Source organism: Macaca nemestrina, chromosome 18 (assembly GCF_043159975.1).
Source record: "Macaca nemestrina isolate mMacNem1 chromosome 18, mMacNem.hap1, whole genome shotgun sequence".
NCBI lineage: Eukaryota > Metazoa > Chordata > Mammalia > Primates > Cercopithecidae > Macaca > Macaca nemestrina.
The window spans coordinates 7,181,775-7,201,917 of NC_092142.1; the positions used below are offsets into that span (position 1 = coordinate 7,181,775).

The 20,143-nt window shown below is 39.4% G+C and overlaps 1 protein-coding gene and 1 non-coding gene across 2 annotated transcripts in view; both read left to right on the forward strand.

Moving 5' to 3' along the window:
• LOC105467818 (RNA binding fox-1 homolog 1) overlaps positions 1-20,143 on the forward strand; it is a 2,482,591-nt gene that overhangs the window by 1,521,474 nt on the left and 940,974 nt on the right.
• Positions 1,509-1,570, forward strand: LOC112424288 (U7 small nuclear RNA). Its single transcript, XR_003015023.1, has one exon. It is a non-coding gene; the product is annotated as a U7 small nuclear RNA (small nuclear RNA).

A 20,143-nucleotide genomic window follows, 5' to 3' on the forward strand; every position in this document is an offset into this window, starting at 1 on the left:
TCATAGTGAGCCGAGATCGCACCATTGCATTCCAGACTGGGTGACTGAGCGAGACTCCGTCTCAAAAAGAAAAAAAAAAAAAAATATATATATATATATATATATATATCTTACTCGTTTACTTCTTGTCACCTGGGATATGTAAGAAGCCTGTTGGGCAGTATTGACATAATCTCTATTAAAAGTGGTATTTTTAGTATCTGCTCTGGCTCCTCTCTTTAAACATCTCAGATATTGTCTCTCGTATAAAAAAAGACAAAGTTGCTGTCCCACACCATCCCTACTGTGTCCTTCTGATTGCTGCCTTTTTTGTACAAGCAGAAATACGTCTTCTGGGCACCATCCACTTCATGGACAGCAACTCATACAAAGAGATTCCTGGGAGCTGTGAGTCTACGTGCTTATAGATAGCTGAATTGTGACTTATCCTCAGTCCCTACCCGCCATCCAGAGTCATTTTTCTGACATAAAACTTTCATAGGCAATCCACACCTTATGGCTTCACCATTGTAAAACTGGTAGAAAGCACAATGCGCTATCAACTTCAGCGTCATGAGGATTGGGCTGTGTTTTCTACATCCTTTCTCTTTTGAAATGCACATGTTATAGAAGGCTTAGGTTGTGTGATATGAAGGATTTTTCATCAATAGGGACACCATTATTTATGGAATCATTTTACTGATACTTTTTTGTGTTAACTGAAATTGTATATGTAATTATTATCTGGTAGGATCATTTTTTTCCCAATGTTATTTATGGCATGATTTACTAGCATCTCAATTAGGCAATAAATGCATATTTAATTGGGTACCATTATAGGTTCAGTACCACGCTGTGCATAAATACCAGAGTTATACAGACCCAGCCTTCTTTTCTGTTTCTCTTTCTACACACACACACACACACACACACACACACACACACATAACTATATACATATGTATGTATGTATGAGCACAAATTATTTGGGCTGGGCACTGTGGCTCACGCCTATAATCCCAACACTTTGGGAGGCTGAGGCACAAGGATTGCATAAGCTCAGGAGTTCAAGACCAACCTGGGCAATATAACAAGACCCTGTCTCTCCAAAAAATAAAGATAAAATATTAGCTAGCCATGATGGCATGCATTTGTAGTCCCAGCTACTTGGGAGGCCGAAGTGGGAGGATCACGTGAGCCCAGAAGTTCGAGGCTGTTGTGAGTTATAATTACACCACTGCACTCCAGCCTTAGCAACAAGGCAACACCCTGTCTCAAACAAACAAAACACCGAATTATTTGGAGTATATAGAATTTGAACTTGTTATGTATGTGTGAACAGAAGTTATGTGGAGTATATAGAATTCAAACTTGGCTTAGATGTATGATGAATTCTCAGAGGTTATGATTAATTATTTTTACCTTTCATTCTATAAGATTTTATTGAATACCTTCTAGATGCTAGAATTTCAGCAATGAGCAAGACTGATAAGGTCTTTGTCTAAGGAAGAACATAGACCCCATAAAATTGGTGTTATGGTTCTTTTAGAATTTGTCTAGCAGGTTTTCTGTTTTTTGCTAGAAAGCTCTCTAATAATTTATAAAATAAAAATGTTTTTGAAAGAAGAATTAAAAATCATGGAATTAAATGACAGGAGGAGCCAATCTGGATATACATAAAATGACTGATATTTCTGTCCACAGTTGAGTGAAAAGTATTGGAAACTAACATTCACTGAGCAACTACTAGGAAGGCCAGGTGGCATTCGAGAGAAAAAGTTGTAGTCTCCGACAGTTCTGGGTTTGGATCCTGCTCTGCTATGCCTTCTAGGCAGGATCGTGTTTAGACAAGTTGTCTGTCCCATCTGAGCCTGGATTCCTCATTGGTGCAGAAATTCAGTAATGGCATCAACCCAATTAAATGAGAGAACAGATGCACACAGGACGGATGCATTCCGCACGGTGCCTGGTTCAAAGTAAGCGCTCAGCACATAAGTGCCACCATCGTTCCCCTAAGGAGGCATGTGATGGATCCTGGTTCTTGCTGTTATGGTCACTGAGGCACTTTAGACTCATAACCGTCCTGGGAGGTAGAATTTATATTTTCCCCAGTTTCCAGATAAGGATACTGAGGTTCAGGGGATTTGAACTAACCTGCCTTTGAGTACATACCCAGCAGGCAGCCATGCTGATTTCGGAGCTCCTTCTCTTTTCATTCATTGCACCGTTTATTGACCTCATATACATTCTTCATCTCCCGGAGTGTCTCTCCTAATCAGTACATCAGGGGTAACAAATCTTAGTGACCTCAGTGAATAATAAGCCCAAAGGATTGCAGTGCACGGATTCTTGCTTAAGAATAACAGCGAGTTGGAAAGTTTTTCAGTGTCAACAGAGCAGCCTTATGATTAAAATCACTGAAGAATGCGATGTAAAATGTTTTTATTTCCTCTTGCTTTCTGTCTCCCTTGGAATAATAGTCAGCAGGAAGCACATTTCTGAAAGACTTCTCCATCTCTACATCCTCAGAATATAATAAGGGCCAAGCTGACTGTGTCAGGGTGTTCAGAGTTAGTTGGCACACAAATGAAAAGATGGTACTCTCAGAGTTTTATGAATTTTTCTCTCTAGCAGTCTTGGGGTGGAAGGACATCTTTGAAATTGATGTAGCTATCAACCAGGGGCTAACATTAAGATTTCAGTCGAGGTGTACAGGGTTATGATCTTTCTGTTACTGTCAGAACTGCAGCTGTTGTATTTGCATTGAGTGGTGTGCCGGAGAGAGCAAAATGGGATGTAGGAGAAGGAAAAAGAAATAGCAAAACCTATTGAATCGTGGGCTCTACCGGAGGGCATTTGTTAAAGGTAAATTCATCAATAGCTGTTAAGTCATTTGTATTGAATCATTCTCATAGCCTCACAGCACTTCTTAGTTTTAATAATGGGTCAGAGAGAGGAGCTTGGTGATGGATGCCTTATTATGGTATTTAGGCACTTAATTGCAACTGGGCTTAAAATAGCAGCAGAAGCTGAAACCAGGGTGGCTCAGGAGTAAATTATGTTTTCAGTCTACCAAAACACCCTTTTTAAATTCAAATGTAGTATTTCTTGACATATGTTTCTTGATACACTGTCACCAGCAGTTTATCAGAGATGGAAGAATGTTAAAATAAACTGGTGACTGGAGTATGGTATCTAAAGACTTTCCTTGTTCATCACCATAAGAGATATTTCAAAAGAAACATTTCGACCCACGTTAAAAACACCTGCAGTTATGCTGGGTTGGGGGTGTTCATTCATTCTTCATTCATTTGTCATTTGTTGCTAATGTTAAGGGGATGGGGCAATGTATGAGACACACCCTTGCCTTCATGGACTAATTATTACTCCAGTGGTGGCAGTGAGAAAAACATAAATAATAATAACAATACATGCCAAAGGAGATGTGTGTGATGAAGAAACCAGGAAGCTGAAATAGTGAGTGATGGTAGAAGATACAGTAGTTTTTGCTTCAGATCAGTGGGCCAGGGAAGGGCTCTTGGAGAAGAACCCATTTAAGCAGAGGTCTAAGTGATATGAAGGTCCCAACTGGCCAAAAGTGGGAAGGATCATTAGAAACAGAAACAACATGTTTAAAGGCCCTGATGTGGGAAAGAACTAAAAGGAGACCAGGGTGGCCAAGCTAAGCAGAGAAGTCAGTGGAGGGGTAGGACATAGGTTTGAATAGCAAGGTAAACGTCAAGTCCTGTGTGGCCTTTTCAGTTACTTTACATTTTATTCAAAATACAGTGAGAAACAATGAAGAGTTTTAAGGATGAGAGTATTGAGCTCTTATGTATACTATTAGGAGATTCCTTTTATTGACTCTAGAATGGATGGGGAGTAGGTGGCTAAGGAGGAAGTTGGCAGCGGTGCAGGAGAGAAATAACAGTGGCCTCTACCAGAAAAATGAATGGACTGAAAATGCACTTAGAAGACATGCTAGTAGACAAAGAGGAACTAGCTAGGAAGTTCCCTAAACCTGGGTGGTCTGTATTCTTGGGGCATTTGCACCCTGATGACTGAACAGCCTGACTCCCTATGTCTAAGTCCATGTACAGCAACTCTTTGCCTCACTTGTAGGTGAAATGATTTTAGAGTCACTAGTTGGATAAAAAACTACACAGGTAGAACACACAGTACTTCCTCCGCACATCTGATTTGGGAGTTTTGAACTTTACTTGTCTTAGACTGCATGAAATGTCAAAGGAAGCCAATACTATTGGTTCATTTCTTGAGTCCGTTGGTTATCATCAGCTTGCTACTTACAATATATAAGCGGATAAAACTAGGGACGGCAATTCCAGGCATTGAACCTGAGTTGTTTACTGCCCCTGTGGTCTCATGAAGAATGGGTGATTATCGTAACCCACTTGCTATTATTTTCATAACAAAGCTGTCTCTAACCAGCTACAATCTTGGACTTACATAATTGAATTTTAGATGGAGATGCGCTGCTGGTTTATATGAATTTTCCACGGGTACCAGCATGAGTCCAGGCTTTAACAAACAATATTTTTAATTGAGATTTTATGTCTTTGCCCTCAAATCAAGCACTTTAATAGGATCCCAGTTGGAACAGGTGACTCAGTAACAAGTTACCACTGCTTTCAACTTCAGAAAGGTGTTAATTTCTCTAACTCCTGCTGGGCGTCCATCTACTCCAGTGACCCACTGCCTGCATGTACCATAAAAACGAGTGTTTTGCATTCCATTATGTTCAAAGTATAGCCTTAGTAATCTACGTATGTCTTGTAGGAGGTGCTGGCTTTGTTCCATCAGACAACATTAAGATGGAAAAGTATTAACAATATTGATTTGTCATTTATAACATTGAAGTGATAGATTGAAATGCAATTTGGATGTACTCCAAACCTCCAATAAGTTTGACATTATCGCATGAAATACAGTGATCTCAGTCTAATTAATATGCTGTGTCCATATGACAACAGTAGAGAGAATGAAGCAAGAAATTGGCCACAAGGAAGTGATGGCTCCATGTTTCAAGTATTTGTAGAATTTAGAGATTGAATATGACATTCTCCATCGCTGGATCTTGCTATGTGCTGGAAGCTGTGTTCTTTCCATGTTTGTTCATCTTTGAAAGCGAGTTAGTGCATTCCTAGAGAGTAGAGTGATACTCTTCACTGAACTTTGTAAACTTCTTTAAGCTTCTTATTATGACATCTTGCCATAATGTTCTTCCATTCCCCTGCTCTGGAATACTGGTAATAACTCTAACACTCACACCTTTCTGTGCATCAGTTTCGTGCAACATGTGCACCTATCTTGATTTCAGGCTTTCCTATCCCTCTTTCCCTTACTGCTTCTTGACTTCCACCCTTTCCTGCCTGTTATGAAATTCTCAAACTTTATTCCTACTCCAAGTTTTTCTTTTTCTTTGTCTTTTTTTTTTTTTTTTTTTTGCAGGGTTCTATGTTCTCTGTCAGCCTCTCTGCTCACATATTTCAGTTTCTCTGTTGTCCCAGAGAATTTTTATCTTCCTATTGGCAATATGTTTGTACAGTGTGAATATGTAATAATTTTACTTGGTTGCTGTGGAGAAGGGAAAATATACAAATGTGCAAATTTCAAAATTGATTTTAACTGTTTCATAGTGGTCATACAGTATTATTAGGAGGTAATGCCATAAAAACTATGAATATTGAACAACTTGAGTAAACATCATGTATGCTGAAAATTGTAGGGGGCATTTTAATGATATCTGAAATTTACTTTGAAATGCACCAAAAATAAGATGGGTTGATGGTTGGAGAGACAGATGGACAGATGGAAATAGCTTGGATAAAGCAAGTATAGTAAAATGCCAGTAGTAGAATATAGGTGGTAGATATACGGATGTTTGCTGTAAAATTCTTTCACCTTTGCTGTTTTGAAATTTGCATACTGCAATATTGGAAAAATATGGTACAAAAGTGAATAGTCATATAGTTAACTCATAGACTGAGATAAAAATCGTGTGCCTGCATTAATATCTATTCTTTTATTCAGGGATGCTTTCAGGACCATAGTTGCAGCAAGATCATCTTGCCATAACCCAGTGTCCCCTTTTCATCTCCTATACCATGTCTCCCTGCCTGTTTTCTTCTTCTCTTTGAATATTTGTTACATCTGTCTTCATAGAAACTGTGCAATTTCTTCTCTTCATCAACGCCTGTAAGTAGAACCAGCAACAGAGCAAACGGGAGAAAAAGAAACGTACTTCTTGCCTTCCTTCCTTTTCTGTCTCCCCACGCAAAGGCTGGTGCCCTCCTCCTCGCTTGTGTCTTGTGTCAGAGTTAGCAGAACAACTCTGCCCTCCTTGGATTTATGTGACTCGGAGTGAGAGAATGCTGCCACAGCTGAGGCTGTTGCCTGCTCTACATTGATTGAGTTCCTGGGCTTGAGGGATTTTTGCCGAGCTGAGTTTTATGGTTGATATGCTCTCGGTCATTTGTCATAAAATCATTCCAACCAAGCTGTTGACTGGTTTGAATGCTTAATTACTGAAGGAGAAGAGACTCGCTCCTTTTGGAGCTGAGTGTTGACTTGGATGCTTTTTACTGGGTTATCTTTAACTCTTCCTGAGTAGTTTTATACAGTATACATACCACCCTTCAGAATAAAAAAAATAAAGACCCCCATGATTTTACCTAAGTATTTGGAACAGTACAAAGACGTATCATTTTACTTCGTATTATGACAGCATTTGTCTTTTGAGTAGAAATTGATTGCAAAACTCAACACTCAGGCAGCTACAAGCTATGAAAGGATCTATGCTCCGAGGTTCAGATGAGAATGTTCACCTGGTTTCTTCAGATCAATTTCCAGAAATGCATTGCTGACTCTCCTCTAACTCAAGATCCTCAATCCAAATTGCATAAATGGTGTTGGATACAATTATCTCTCTGAAAATTTTCACCTAAATTGGAATTAAATTTATTTGTAAAAGCAAAGTCATCTTGGGAATTATATTTCAAAACCTGTGGTTGAAGATTTAGTGAGTGAAGCTCTTTCCTGGTGCTTCCTCCACAATTTCAGCTCGTCTTTTTCATGAGGAACATCAAAGCACTCTTTGGGTTCCCACTGCTCCCTCCTCAGCACTAATTCGCACATAAAATTTCTCTCTACAAATTGGCCTCCACTAATTTTTGGCATTGGTTGTGTCTTGTTGAATTTTTCAGGAGCACACTTTTATATATGGGCATGTTGTTTTGGAGGTGGGAGAAAGAGAGAATAAGAGAGATAGGCAGGAAATGGAATGTTTTAATGCCAACATAACCTGTCAGAACACCTGAAATATTTACTACATTTTTGATGTTTCATTTATCTCTTAGTCAGCGGGGCATTGTGTTGTTTCATTGTTTTATCGTGGAGTACTGTGGCTCTTTTAACTGTAAGGAATTAGAACTTTAGTAAAAACAACTTTTAATCACTTTGCTATAAAGGTAATACTACAGAATTATTTTATTGTGGTATGACTTCCCTGTTATTCAAAAACAACTACTTGTCACCCTTTGTACTTTGGGCTTCTTTTTTTTTTCTCCCCTTCTTTTAACTGTTGCCCCTATTTGGAGCGATTATACTTAAAGTAATATGGATTCTTTCAGAGCTGCCAAAAGGTGAAATTGACTTTTTGAGAATGTATTGCTGAAAACTGCAGCCGATGCACTTTTCCCACGTAGAAACATCCTGTGTGTTAAGACCGAAAGGGACAATTTACAGCCAGTTTCAAATTGCTAGCTGAGGTCAATAAGTGCCCACTTCTGCAATCACATCAGCCCTGTTTGGATGACAATACACAATGAGGTGCCTCCCAGGGAGTGACCACCTGGGAACTGGCCACCTCCATTGGCAGCAAAACCCTTTTCACAAGTTTTATTTGGTCATTCATAGTAGAAACCTTTAAAAGTCTTCAACCTTTAATTTCAACCATTTAAAAAATACATACTGTACTACCATTTACATATAACTGGGTTTATTTAAAAATTATATGAATTGGGGAAAGGATACCCTCTTCAATAAGCAGTGCTGGGAAAAATGGATATCCATATGCAGAGGAATGAAACAAGACCCTATCTCTCACCGTCTACAAAAATCAACTCAAAATGCATTAAAGATTGAAACCCGATACTATAAAGCTACTAGAAGTAAACATAGGTAAAATGCGTTAAGACATTGGCCTGGGCAAAGATTTTATCTAAGACTTCAAAGGCATAGGCAATAGAAACAAAAATATACAAATAGGACTATATTAGACTAAAAAGCTTTGGCACAACAAAGGAAACAACGAATGGAAGGAAGGGAGGATCTGTAGAATGGGAGCAAATATTTGCAAGCTATTCTGTCAACTCATATCCAGAATATAAGACAAAGAACACAGTCAACTCTATAGCAATAATAATAATAATAATCCTATTTTAAAATGGGCAAAGGATCTGAATAAACATTTCTCAAAAGAGGACATACAGGCTGGGCACAGTGGCTCACACTTGTAATCCCAACACTTTGGGAGGCCGAGGTAGGTGGATCACGTGAGGTCAGGAGTTCAAGACCAGCCTGGCCAACATGGTGAAACTGTCTCTACTAAAAATACAAAAAAAAAAAAAAATTTAGCCAGGTGTGGTGGTACATGCCTGTAATCCCAGCTACTTGGGAAGCTGAGGCAGGAGAATCCTTTAAATCCAGGAGGCAGAGGTTGCAGTGAGCTGAGATCGTGCCATTGCAGTCCAGCCTGGGCAACAAGAGTGAAACTCTGTCTCAAGAAAAACAGTCAACAGATACAAAAAAAAAAAAAAAAAAAAAAAAAAAAGCTTAACATTACTAAAAACAAACAAACATGCAAACGGCCAACAGGTATAAAAAAATACTTAACATCACTAATTATCAGAGAAATGCAGATCAAAACTTCAGTGAGGTATTATCTCATCCCAGTTAGAATGACTATTATCAAAAAGACAAAAAATAACAAATGCTGGCAGGGATGTAGAGAAGAGAGAACTTTTATGCACTGTTGGTTGGAATGAAAATTGGCACAGCTAATAGGGAAAACAATACAGAGATTTCTAAAAAAACTAAAAGTAGAACTACCATAAAATCCAGCAAAATCCCACTATGGGTATTTACGCAAAGGAAAGAAAATCAGTATCTCAGAGGACCTGCACACCCATGTTTACGCAGCACCATTTACAGTAGCAAATATATGAAATCAACCTAAGTGTCCTTTAAGAGATGATTAGATTTAAATGTGGTATATATGTACAAGGGAATACTATTCAGCCCTGAAAAAAGATGAAATGCTGTTCGTCACAGCAACATGGATGGAACTGGAGAGAAGCCATTATGTTAACTGAAATAAGCTGAGCACAGAAAGACAAATATCACATGTTTTCACTCATATATGGGAGCTAAAAATGTTGATCTCTGGAGGATAGACAGTAGAATCGTGGTTACCAGAGGCTGGGAAGGGTGGAGAAGTTAGGATGAGGGGAGGTTGGTAATAAGTACCAACATACGGTTAGATAGGAGTGAGTTCTAGTGTTCCACAGCATAGTATGGTGACGATGGTTAACAACAATTTATTGTACATTTCAAAATAGCTAGAAGAAAAGATTTGAAATGTTTCCAACACATAGAAATGACAAGTGTTTGAGGTGATAGATATCCCCAATTACCCTGATCATAACACGTCGTGTGCATGTATCAAAATATCACATGTAACCCATAAATATATACAATTATTATGCATCAGTAAAAAAAGATTTTAAAAATTACAACAAAATCCAGGTTTTCTTGTTTTTTAATTTGTTGTTGTTGTTTTTAATGAGGTAAACACTGTCCTGTATTACACTGAACTGTCACACCTTTAAGAAGTTGGTCCAAACTACTATCTTCTTTATACCAATAAGAAGGATCAGGACATAGAAAGTTAAGTAAATGGTCCAAGTCAGTAAATGTGGATTCATGATTTTGAAACTGTGTGGTCAGATTTCAGGTACTGTCCTCTTAATGTCTTGCCGTGAGATTTGAGATCCACGATAACTTGGCATTGTTGAGATATTGGGAAGCTACTATCAGAATCAGTCCTCTGCTTGCTTTGTTAGTGTAAACTAGAGATAATTTAGTATAAAATGTCCCAATAAAAACGTTCCCCCAAGCATATGTAAACCACGACATAATAGATGTATCAAAGTAGCAGAATGCTATTATGTGCAAGAGATTAACCAGACCGAAGCTATTTGTCATAGCAACGGGTGCTAGAGTTGACAAATTACAATTGAACCCAGTTTGTAGCAAAATGTTAGACAGAGCCTTGGCACTGATTAATTGATGTGAGCGTCCAGCCTAGAATACATTAGAGCAATTTAAATATCATTCAAAACAGAATATAACCATGCTCTCTAAAACATCCCAAACTGTACCAGGCAACTACCTTTGTTTGATTCTATAATGCAAATATTTTATGCCTAAGACTTTTAAAGCACAGACTGTTAGTAGCCAGACACACCACCAATTTAGTAATTTTTAATGAAAAAAAAAAGCATTTTACATTAAATGCTTATATTGATTGTCAAGGAGCCTGACTACAGATCTTTTAAAACTTGCAGCATAGGGTTAAGAGGGACCATCCTCTCTTAGAAATTTCTTAAAAAGAAATTTTAACGCTGGGTAATGTGTTTACCCTAATTAGATAAGAAACTTCATCCTAATAAAATTAATGGACTGAAGGTGACATGTGTTCAGGGAGAGGAGGGAAAGAGTTTAGAAAGCGGAAAAAATTTTGCTTTCTGAGCTAGAAAAATGGATGTTGAACTTAAATCTCTTCAGACAATGATGAGCTGGTCATATCATCACAAGAATAGGCTACCTCTTTCTTGCATTTAAGGTTTCTGTTATGAAACAGGGAACATGGTTATATTCTACTGAAAAGAAAGTTGAAATGGAGTAGAATCAGTGGAGTTTCATATTACCTATCAATTCTTTTTTTTTTTTTTCTTTTTTTGAGATGGAGTCTCACTCTGTCTCCCAGGCTGGAGTAGGGTGGCACAATCTCAGCTCACTGCAACCTCCGCCTCCTGGGTTCAAGTGATTCTCTGGCTTAGCCTCCTGAGTAGCTGGGATTACAGGCGCATGGCACCACACCTGGCTAATTTTTGTATTTTTAGTAGAGACGGGGTTTCACCATGTTGGCCAGGCTGGTGTCGAACTCCTGACCTTAGGTGATTTGCCTGCCTTGGCCTCCCAAAGTGCTGGGATTATAGGCATGAGCCACTGCACCCAGCTCCGATTAATTCTTTACTCAACCAACTTCATTTCTTGATATGTCAGTCATCTCTCTCTGTCTCTCAGAGTGTGTGTGTGAGTGTGTGTGTGTGAGTGTGTGTGTGAGTGTGTGTGAGTGTGTGTGAGTGTGTGTGTGAGTGTGTGTGTGAGTGTGTGAGTGTGTGTGTGTGTGAGTGTGTGTGAGTGTGTGAGTGTGTGTGAGTGTGTGTGAGTGTGTGTGTGAGTGTGTGTGTGAGTGTGTGAGTGTGTGTGTGAGTGTGTGTGTGTGTGTGTGTGTATTTTCAGTTTTTGTCCATCTGACAGTTGCTGCTGTTTTCATTGTTAGCACATGAGTTCCAGTTCCAGTATTTCTGTGGCAGAGCCTTTTGTTCTTTTAACATGTAGGGATTTATTTAGGTCCATTACTTGTTTTCACTTCGTCTTTGCCTTTTCTTAAATTTCAACTTTAATAGAATAACAGTGCATTACCTTTCATTGACTAAATTTATGCTGAGGAATTTATGCTAAAGAAATAATAAGGAATGTGTGCCAAGATGTGGCTATGAGGATGTTCATTACTAGATTGTTTATAATAGCAAGACAGTGGAAAATTACCCAAATGGCTTATAACAGGGAAGTGATGAAATCAAGTGTGGTATAAGGCTACAGTTAAATTCTCATTCATTTATTCATCATCTATCAAATATTACTTGAGAGGATACTTTTTATCAGCCATTTTGGAGACTCTAAATATGTAGCCTTCAAGGGCATTAATAGTGATATGGTGGAAGAATCGTCAATGGCACAGCAAAAGGCCAGCATATAGCTCAGGCAGTCCAAACTCAGTGTGATCTTATTTTCATTAAAAGATAAAAGGACAGTAGAAATATATTTTCTTAAGAAAAAATCTGTACGTACGCAAAGATAAGTGTCGCTTTGTTTGACTCCTTGGATATTTATTCTCTAAATAGTTTGTAATGAATTCCTCATGTCTTTAAGCAGAAAACAAATTGTAAATGGTTTAAAAAGGCAATTGTTTTAAAGGGTTGAGGAGAGCATTGGCACCTATGTTTCTGTTATCTATGAAGGTGAAAGGGGAATCAAGATGGTTTCAGTCTTTTGTTTTTAAAGCCAATGGAATTCTTCAACATCTTAACTATCTTTTAACTCTTGCTATTATAAGAGGTGATATTTTAATGTTTAGAAAAGGCATGTGTTATGAAGACAAAATAAGATAAAATACCAAGGATATTAGCAATCACCGTGGACTGGATGGTATGTGGAAAGGTAGGCAGTAAATGCTTTTAGAAGGAATTGTTAGTCTTCTCGACAGTTTAGCATTCAATCTAGTTTTGTGTTGGTAGACTGGCTTGAAGAAGTAGACTGAATTGGGTGAGACAAATAAAATCATGTACTAGAGTAGAGAGATCCAATCTTTCCCTTTCTCTGCAAGGTTTGTATTTAGGTTATAAAAATAATTGCGGGAAGGAAGATTAGGGCAAGGCACAGCCTTGGTGCAAGACGCAGAGATGAGCAGTCATGTATTTCACACAGAGTAGGGTCAGAGAGTGCACCTGGAGCCAACACCAACAGTGTGTGGCCCCAGGGAGTGGCGCTAACTCTGGTCAATGCCACCCATCAGGATTGGACTGTAATGGATAGATCTTCTTAGCACTGCCTCTGGTCAGTGACACCCATCAGGATTGGACTGTAATGGATAGATCTTCCTAGCTCTCTCCCTAAAAGTTGACTCAGCCATCTTTCCAATTAATAAGAAAATACCAAACAGAACATTAAAGTTTACAGCTTCACATTTTCAAATTAAATTATCTATTGATTCGTAGGGGGCTGTCGTTAAAAATCAGCACCACCACAACTGACAGTGCCTTGCAAATATTCATCATGATGACTTTGATCAAATTGTAAATGTGGATCTGAACTTTATTTTAGAAGTAAAGGAGGCAAATGAGCAATAAATTTGAAGCCCAGGTAATTGGGGGGAAAAGTAATCAATTTAATCAGTCCCAAGAGCTAAGTGATTCAGAGAATTGACACTTGGATATTTGGTTGAAGCCTTTTGTCTGAAAATGTCATTTGTATATGTTTAAGAAAATATTCTATTCCAGACATACATCTAGTCTTTGCATCTCTTATACTGTTAGTTTTTAGTTTTTAAGCATACACTCAAGGTAATAGTTTTCCTGTTAGTTTTTAGTTTTTAAACATACACTCCAAGTAATAGTTTTCCTTTCTCCCAATCTCCATTTTTTTTTCTTTTTCTTTTTCTTTTCTTTTTTTTTTTTTTTTTTTGAGACAAAGTATCATCGCTCTGTCACCCAGGCTGGAGTGTAGTGGTGCTATCTTGGCTCACTGTAACCTCTGCCTCCCAGATTCAAGCAGTTCTCTGCCTCAGCCTTCCAAGTGGCTGGGATTACAGGTGCCCGCCACCATGCCTGGCTAATTTTTGTATTTTTAGTAGAGATGAGGTTTCATGAACTTGACTAGGCTGGTCTTGAACTCCTGACCTTATGATCCACCTGCCTCGGCCCCCTAAAGTGCTGGGATTACAGACATGAGCAACCACGCCAATCCCTCTCTCTCCTTGTTGCTACTACACCATCCATACTCCAGTCACTCAAAACAATTATATCTCTCATTCCAAGCAGGTACTTTCTTTCTCACTCTAACCCCACATTGTCTTCACCTCTAGACTGAAGATCATTCATCTCTGACATTTTTTGTTCAACCACAGCCCACTTATGCCTGCCTTCTCATGTGCCCCTCAAGCTTGACAACTCTACAGATGCTAAGATGAAATATGGTGTATATGTTAAAAGGATTCCTCTGGAGCCTGATCTCCACATCTGGTTCTATCTCCTGCTAGTTGAGTTACCTTGGGAAATTAACTTAGTTTTCTGCTACCTCTGTCTTCTCCTCTGTAAAATGTAGTAGCAATACATAAAAATTCCTTAGAGTTATAATTAGAATTAGATAAAATAATGCTAAATAATTGCAAATAACCTATTATGTAGAGAGTGATAGGTTATACGTGTACTGTTGTCTAGAATTCAGACTTCTAGTGAAAATACTGAATTGGGTCTTCAGTAAACTAGTAATATGTCAGTGTTGGCTTTTTCATAGTAGATTTTAGCCATGCTTACCAGTGCACTTAGAAGCTAAATATTAGCAAACAGTACTTAATTTGAACATACCACCACCGACAATGAAATTACAGGTTACCCACCTGTAAGAACAAAATAAAAGGTTTAGATCTTTGGATTAGTTTATGGCTCACCAGTAGGACCCCTTTACAAGGTATACTCCCACGGTCATTATGTTCCAGGATTGAAACCCTAGACTACTATATTTAATTCTCCTCAAGAATCTTAGATGTGAAAGGAACAGCAAAAGTCATTTTACCAAGATTTAGTCCTGGTGCCAGAACTGCATTAAACTTGGCATTTGATTATTGGTTTTGGGACCCAGTGATTTGCTACAGAATCGGTTGAGTTCTAGAGATACAAATATAGTAAGGTGAAGAACCTTACCCCAAGAGGATAGCGGCTAGTCAGGGAGACAGGCAAGTAAACAGGCAATTGCAAAATAAAAAACAGGTGTTACCAGAGTCATAGTGACTCTGAAAGGAGGTACATCTCCTTGCCTTGGGTGGGACTCGGTGGGTACAAAAAGAATTTCTGAGAAAGGTAACATCTGAGCTGAAACCTGAAGAATAAGTAGGAGTTCCCCAAATGAAGGTAGAGGAATAGAGCAAAGAAGTTTGCCCAGTACAAATAGAAACATGCAAGATAGAGGATGCCACATTCATTCAGTGGCTATTTATTATTAAGGTCCTATAATATATCAGGACTGTATTATGAGAATTTATGTAAATGCCAGACCACTGTCTCTCCACCTCTAAACTGAGTTTTTTCAGGGCAGAAATTGTCCAATTTATCTTTGCTAACCTAATGCCTTCGGCTGAATGTTTATCAAATGGAAGATATTCGATAATTATTAGTTGAAGAAATGAATTAAACAGTACATGGTTTATCATCAATTTCTTCCTGCTAGTGAGAAGCAAAGTCATTAGAAAAACCATTGACCAGGATGGGGGTCAGGGATAGAGACTTGCAGCCCATCACTAGTGATTACCTTCCTGGTGGAGAGCCATCCATTCTGTCAGTACTGTTTGGCACAACCATTCCACCAGCGAACTGTATCTTCACTGGGCCTGTACACCTGTCTTCTTCATGGATGTTCCACAAGCATAATGGCAGATGTGTGATTTCTGACCTCTCCTCCAACCCGGTTGACTTGGGTTATAGCAACAGAGAAAATGAGCTTCGCTTGGGGTAGTTTCTTGACAAACTATCGTTGACCATTATTCATCAACAACCACTTGCCTTTCCAGTGTCTCACCAATTCTATATTTCATTCTCTGTTCTACCTCCCATTAAAGTATCAGGTCTGTTTTAGAATCTACCTTTTTATTAGAATGTTTGCCCCTTTTAGCCTAATAGCACCTTTATCATTCCAAAACCACTGGACGGATTCCACACAAACGTTAAATGTTTAAATGTGTTCACACTGAAATGTGTGGGAATAGCAAATGGTCTTTTGTTGTAACTTTTAAAGATCTTCTGAAATTCATCTATTTCATTTGCGTATTGAAGTACCTGCTTATGTTCAGGAACCTGTGCTTAGCGTTTGTATATATCCTGTGGTTCCCAATATTAATGAGGCCTGGAGAAAGTTGAATCTGCAAAGTTCTTTACGGTGGCCCTCAGGGAATGAGGTAGCAGGATGTTAATGCTGTCTGCATGCTGTGAAGGATGATAAACTGTACTTGGGTGACCTTATTAATCACTCATAATGTGATCTCAAATGTATGTGCATTTTCTGTGCCTCCCAGCCTTTGCCTATGGAGAGGGAAAGGTGAGCATTCCCTAGTCACCTTAAGCTCTAGATGCCCTCGATGTCTTCCACTTGAGCATCTGAACTTCACCCCACTTTTATGACAGCAGCTGGCATGCAAATTGGCTGGACTTAAAAGCACTCCAGTTTACCTCCCTTTGCTCAATCTGGGCACAAATGATCAAGCTCAGCAATTCTGAAAATGGCCCACCCTTTTAAAGGGAAAACCTAAAATACTTTCAGTCCCAATGATAGTTGGGCCAAGCGGTGTCTGGTAGCCCATTCTTAGTTCTGTTACCAGCCAGTCATGCAGGTTAGCTTGATGAGCACAACTCTTTGTCATCTTTCCACCTGTCCTTCTCTGTCCATTCACTGATTCATTCATTCATTCATCCCACGGATGCTTACTGAATGTCCACTGAACGTTGGAGCAACAACAGGAAATAAAGACATGGTTTCTGTCCCCATGGGACTTACATTCTATTTGGATATACTAGGGAGAAAAAAGAGTAAACAAAACAATTAGAGATGATAATTATTAACAGTAAATGCATAGGCCAGGTGCAGTAGCTCATGCCTGTAATCCCAGCAGTTTTAGAGGGTGAGGCAGGCAGATCACTTGGGGTCAGATGTTTGAGACCAGCCTGGCCAATATGGTGAAACCCTGTCTCTACCAAAAATATAAAAATTAGGCATGGTGATGGGTGCCTGAAATCCCAGCTACTCAGGAGGGTGAGGCAGGAGAATCTCTTGAACCCAGAAGGTGGAGGTTACAGTGAGCCAAGATTGTGCCACTGCACTTCAGCCTGGATGACAGAGTGAGACTGTCTCAAAAAAAAAAAAAAAAAAAGAGTAAATTCATGGGACATTGTAATGGAGAATCATAATGTATGTGCTGGCTAAGGTTTTCAGAAAAAAAAAAAAAATCATGGTGACATGAAATTTAAGCAGAAACCTTAAGTCCTAAAGAATGCAAGAGAATCTGGGGAAGCATGCTCTAGGCTGATGGAACAGCAAATAAAATGATAGGGAATCTGAGAACATGTTACCTTGCAGGAGGCTCTGAATGCAGCACGTGGTAAGGGAAGGGGTGGACTAAAGGCTGGAGGAACAGAATGAGGCCAGAACACACAGGTTCCTGCAGGCCAAGATCTGGGTTTGATCGCAAACACAATATCTATCTCAACTTTACTTTGCACTCAACAAAATCTGTTCTGTCGACCACTGGAAATAATAGCAAATATGGCTTGTTAGAAAGTCTGTGTGTAACTTATCTCTTATTGTTGCTGAGAGGATCAGGAAAAATAACTGTCAAGTATTAGACTAAATACCTGGGTGATAAAATAATTTGTGCAACGTACCCCCATAACTCAAGTGTACCTATATAACAAACCTGCACATGTACCCCTCAACTTAAAAGTTTAAGAAAAAAAGAATGCTGGTGGGAATGTAAAGGAGTACAACCTCTATGGAAAACAGTACAGAGATTTTTAAAGAAGTAAAAGTAGGTCTACCATGCGATACAGCAATCCCACTACGCAATACTGGATCTCTACCCGGAGGAAAAAAAGTCACTCTATCAGAAAGATACCTGCGTGCATATATTTATCGTAGCACAATTCACAGTTTCTAAGATACGGAATCAGCCTAAGTGCCCATCAACCAATAAGTAGATAAGGAAAATATGGTATACACACCATGAAATACTACTCAGCCATAAAAAAGAACGAAATAATGTCTTTTGTAGCAACTTGGATGAAACTGGAGGTTTCTTCTAAGTGAAGTAACTCTGAAATCGAAAACCGAATACTGCATGTTCTCGCTTGTCAGTGGGAGCTAAGCTATGAGTATGCAAAGGTATGCAGAGTAGTATGATGGACACTGGAGACTCGGAAGACAGGAGGGTAGAAGAGGGATGAGGAGCAAAAAGCGATTTAGTACAATGTACACTTCTCAGGTGGCAGGTGTACTAAAATCCTAGATTTCAACACTGTTCCATTCATCCATGTAACCAAAACTAACCTGTACCCCTAAAGCTATTGAAATTTTTCAAAAAATCTTGAAAAAGAAAAAAGCAAACTTTTAGATATGGAAGAAAAAAAAAAAGACATGAATAAGAGCCCTTCAGTCCAACTAGCATTTGATTTCATTTTCCTCTCCTTGCCATTGTCTTTATACAGCTCTTTGTCTCTTTCCAACAGAAAAAGTAAAGAATGTTTCCTTTTTGATTTAGTTTTTTAATGTTCAGAGTGGAAAAAAGCATAACTTTTCCTACTTGAGCATTTATCTGTTTTTTTCATTGTTAAATATTATTATAGTCCCTGTAGCCTGGGAGGCCTTTCAGAGGTCACTTGGCCTTTCCTAGTACAGTCACATGCCCTTCTTCATGTTTAAATATTTGAAGGGGAGAGGGGAATGAGAAAAGATCGCAGAAAAGCACTGTCCAACAGAACTTTCTGCAGTGACACTCATGTAGTGTATCAATGTCTATGAGGTACCCACTAGTCGCATGTGACTGCTGAGCACTCACACTCAAGCTAGTGTTACCGAGGAGCTGAATTTTAAATTCTATCTAATTAGCCACATGTGGCCAACAGCTGTCATCTTGGACAACACAGCTCTAGAGCCTCTTCTGAATGCTCTGCCAGTGAATTCACTGAAATTCACGAATGGAATTTACACAGGTGATGGTCTTCACATGGGCTTCCGTTAATGACTTTGGTGAAGTTTCAGGCGAGACCTAAAGGATGGGAGGGGATCTGGGGAAGCATGTTGTGAGCTGATGGAACAGCAAGTAAAAAGACACTCAATCTGAGGACATTTGACCTTGCGTGAAGCTCTGAATGCAGCCTGTAGTACTAGCATTTAATAAGTCGAGGGAGGCGGAAGGCTGGAGGAACAACTTTCTAGCTGACCAGCACCGATTGTCCGGCACTCCCTAGTGAGATTAACCCAGTACCTCAGTTGAAAATGCAGAAATCACCGGTCTTCTGTGTCGCTCGCGCTGGGAGTTGGGAGACTGGAGCTGTTCCTATTCGGCCATCTTGCTCCGCCCCTTGTTAGGTCTAGGTCAATTCCAAATCAGTTCTGTTCACGGCAAGGTCTTTTACACAAAATCACCATTGTTTTCATCTATTCGGTCTCCATTTCCTCATCCTGTGGTCCTATAATTGCATTTTTCTTAGGGGACCACCTCTCTTGCATTTTTCCTCCATGCTTCCAGACAGCTGGCTCCTTACCAAGCTCTAGAGTAGGGTATGGAACCTAAACCTAACCAGCTGGTGTAACTCCATCTCCCAGCCACAGGGATTGGCTCATACGTGACCAAGTGGCTCAAGTCTCTCCAGGAGACTCAGTCTCAGAACCCTTGCTAAAGCTGTTAGAGACTGAACACATTGAGCCTAAAATTGCTGGCCATTTCTGCCTCCCTGAGAAGGTGGCCAACATCCTAGAAAGACCACAGGGCTAGGACTGAGTCCCAAGACCCTGAATGTAGCCCTGCTGCAATCTAGAGCTATCCTGAGATTTTTCACTTATGTGAATGAATACATTTCTTTTTTTGCTTAAGCCAATTTGAGCCAGTGTTTTAATTTAAAACCTCACTCAAAAAAATTTTGATGAATACAATTATGTTAAATATAGCATTTGTGACAGTATAAATCTTTCAAATCCCACAGCTCATGCCTAAGAAGTTATGGAGAGGCTGGGCGCGGTGACTCATGCCTGTAATCCCAACACTTTGGGAGGCCGAGGCGGGCAAATCACAAGGTCAGGAGTTTGAGACCAGCCTGGCCAATATGGTGAAACCCTGTCTCTACTAAAAATACAAAAATTAGCCAGGTGTGGTGACAGGCGCCTGTAATCCCAGCTACTCGGGAGGCTGAGGCGGGAGAATCACTTGAACCTGGGAGGTGGAGGTTGCAGTGAGCCAATATCGTGGTATTGCACT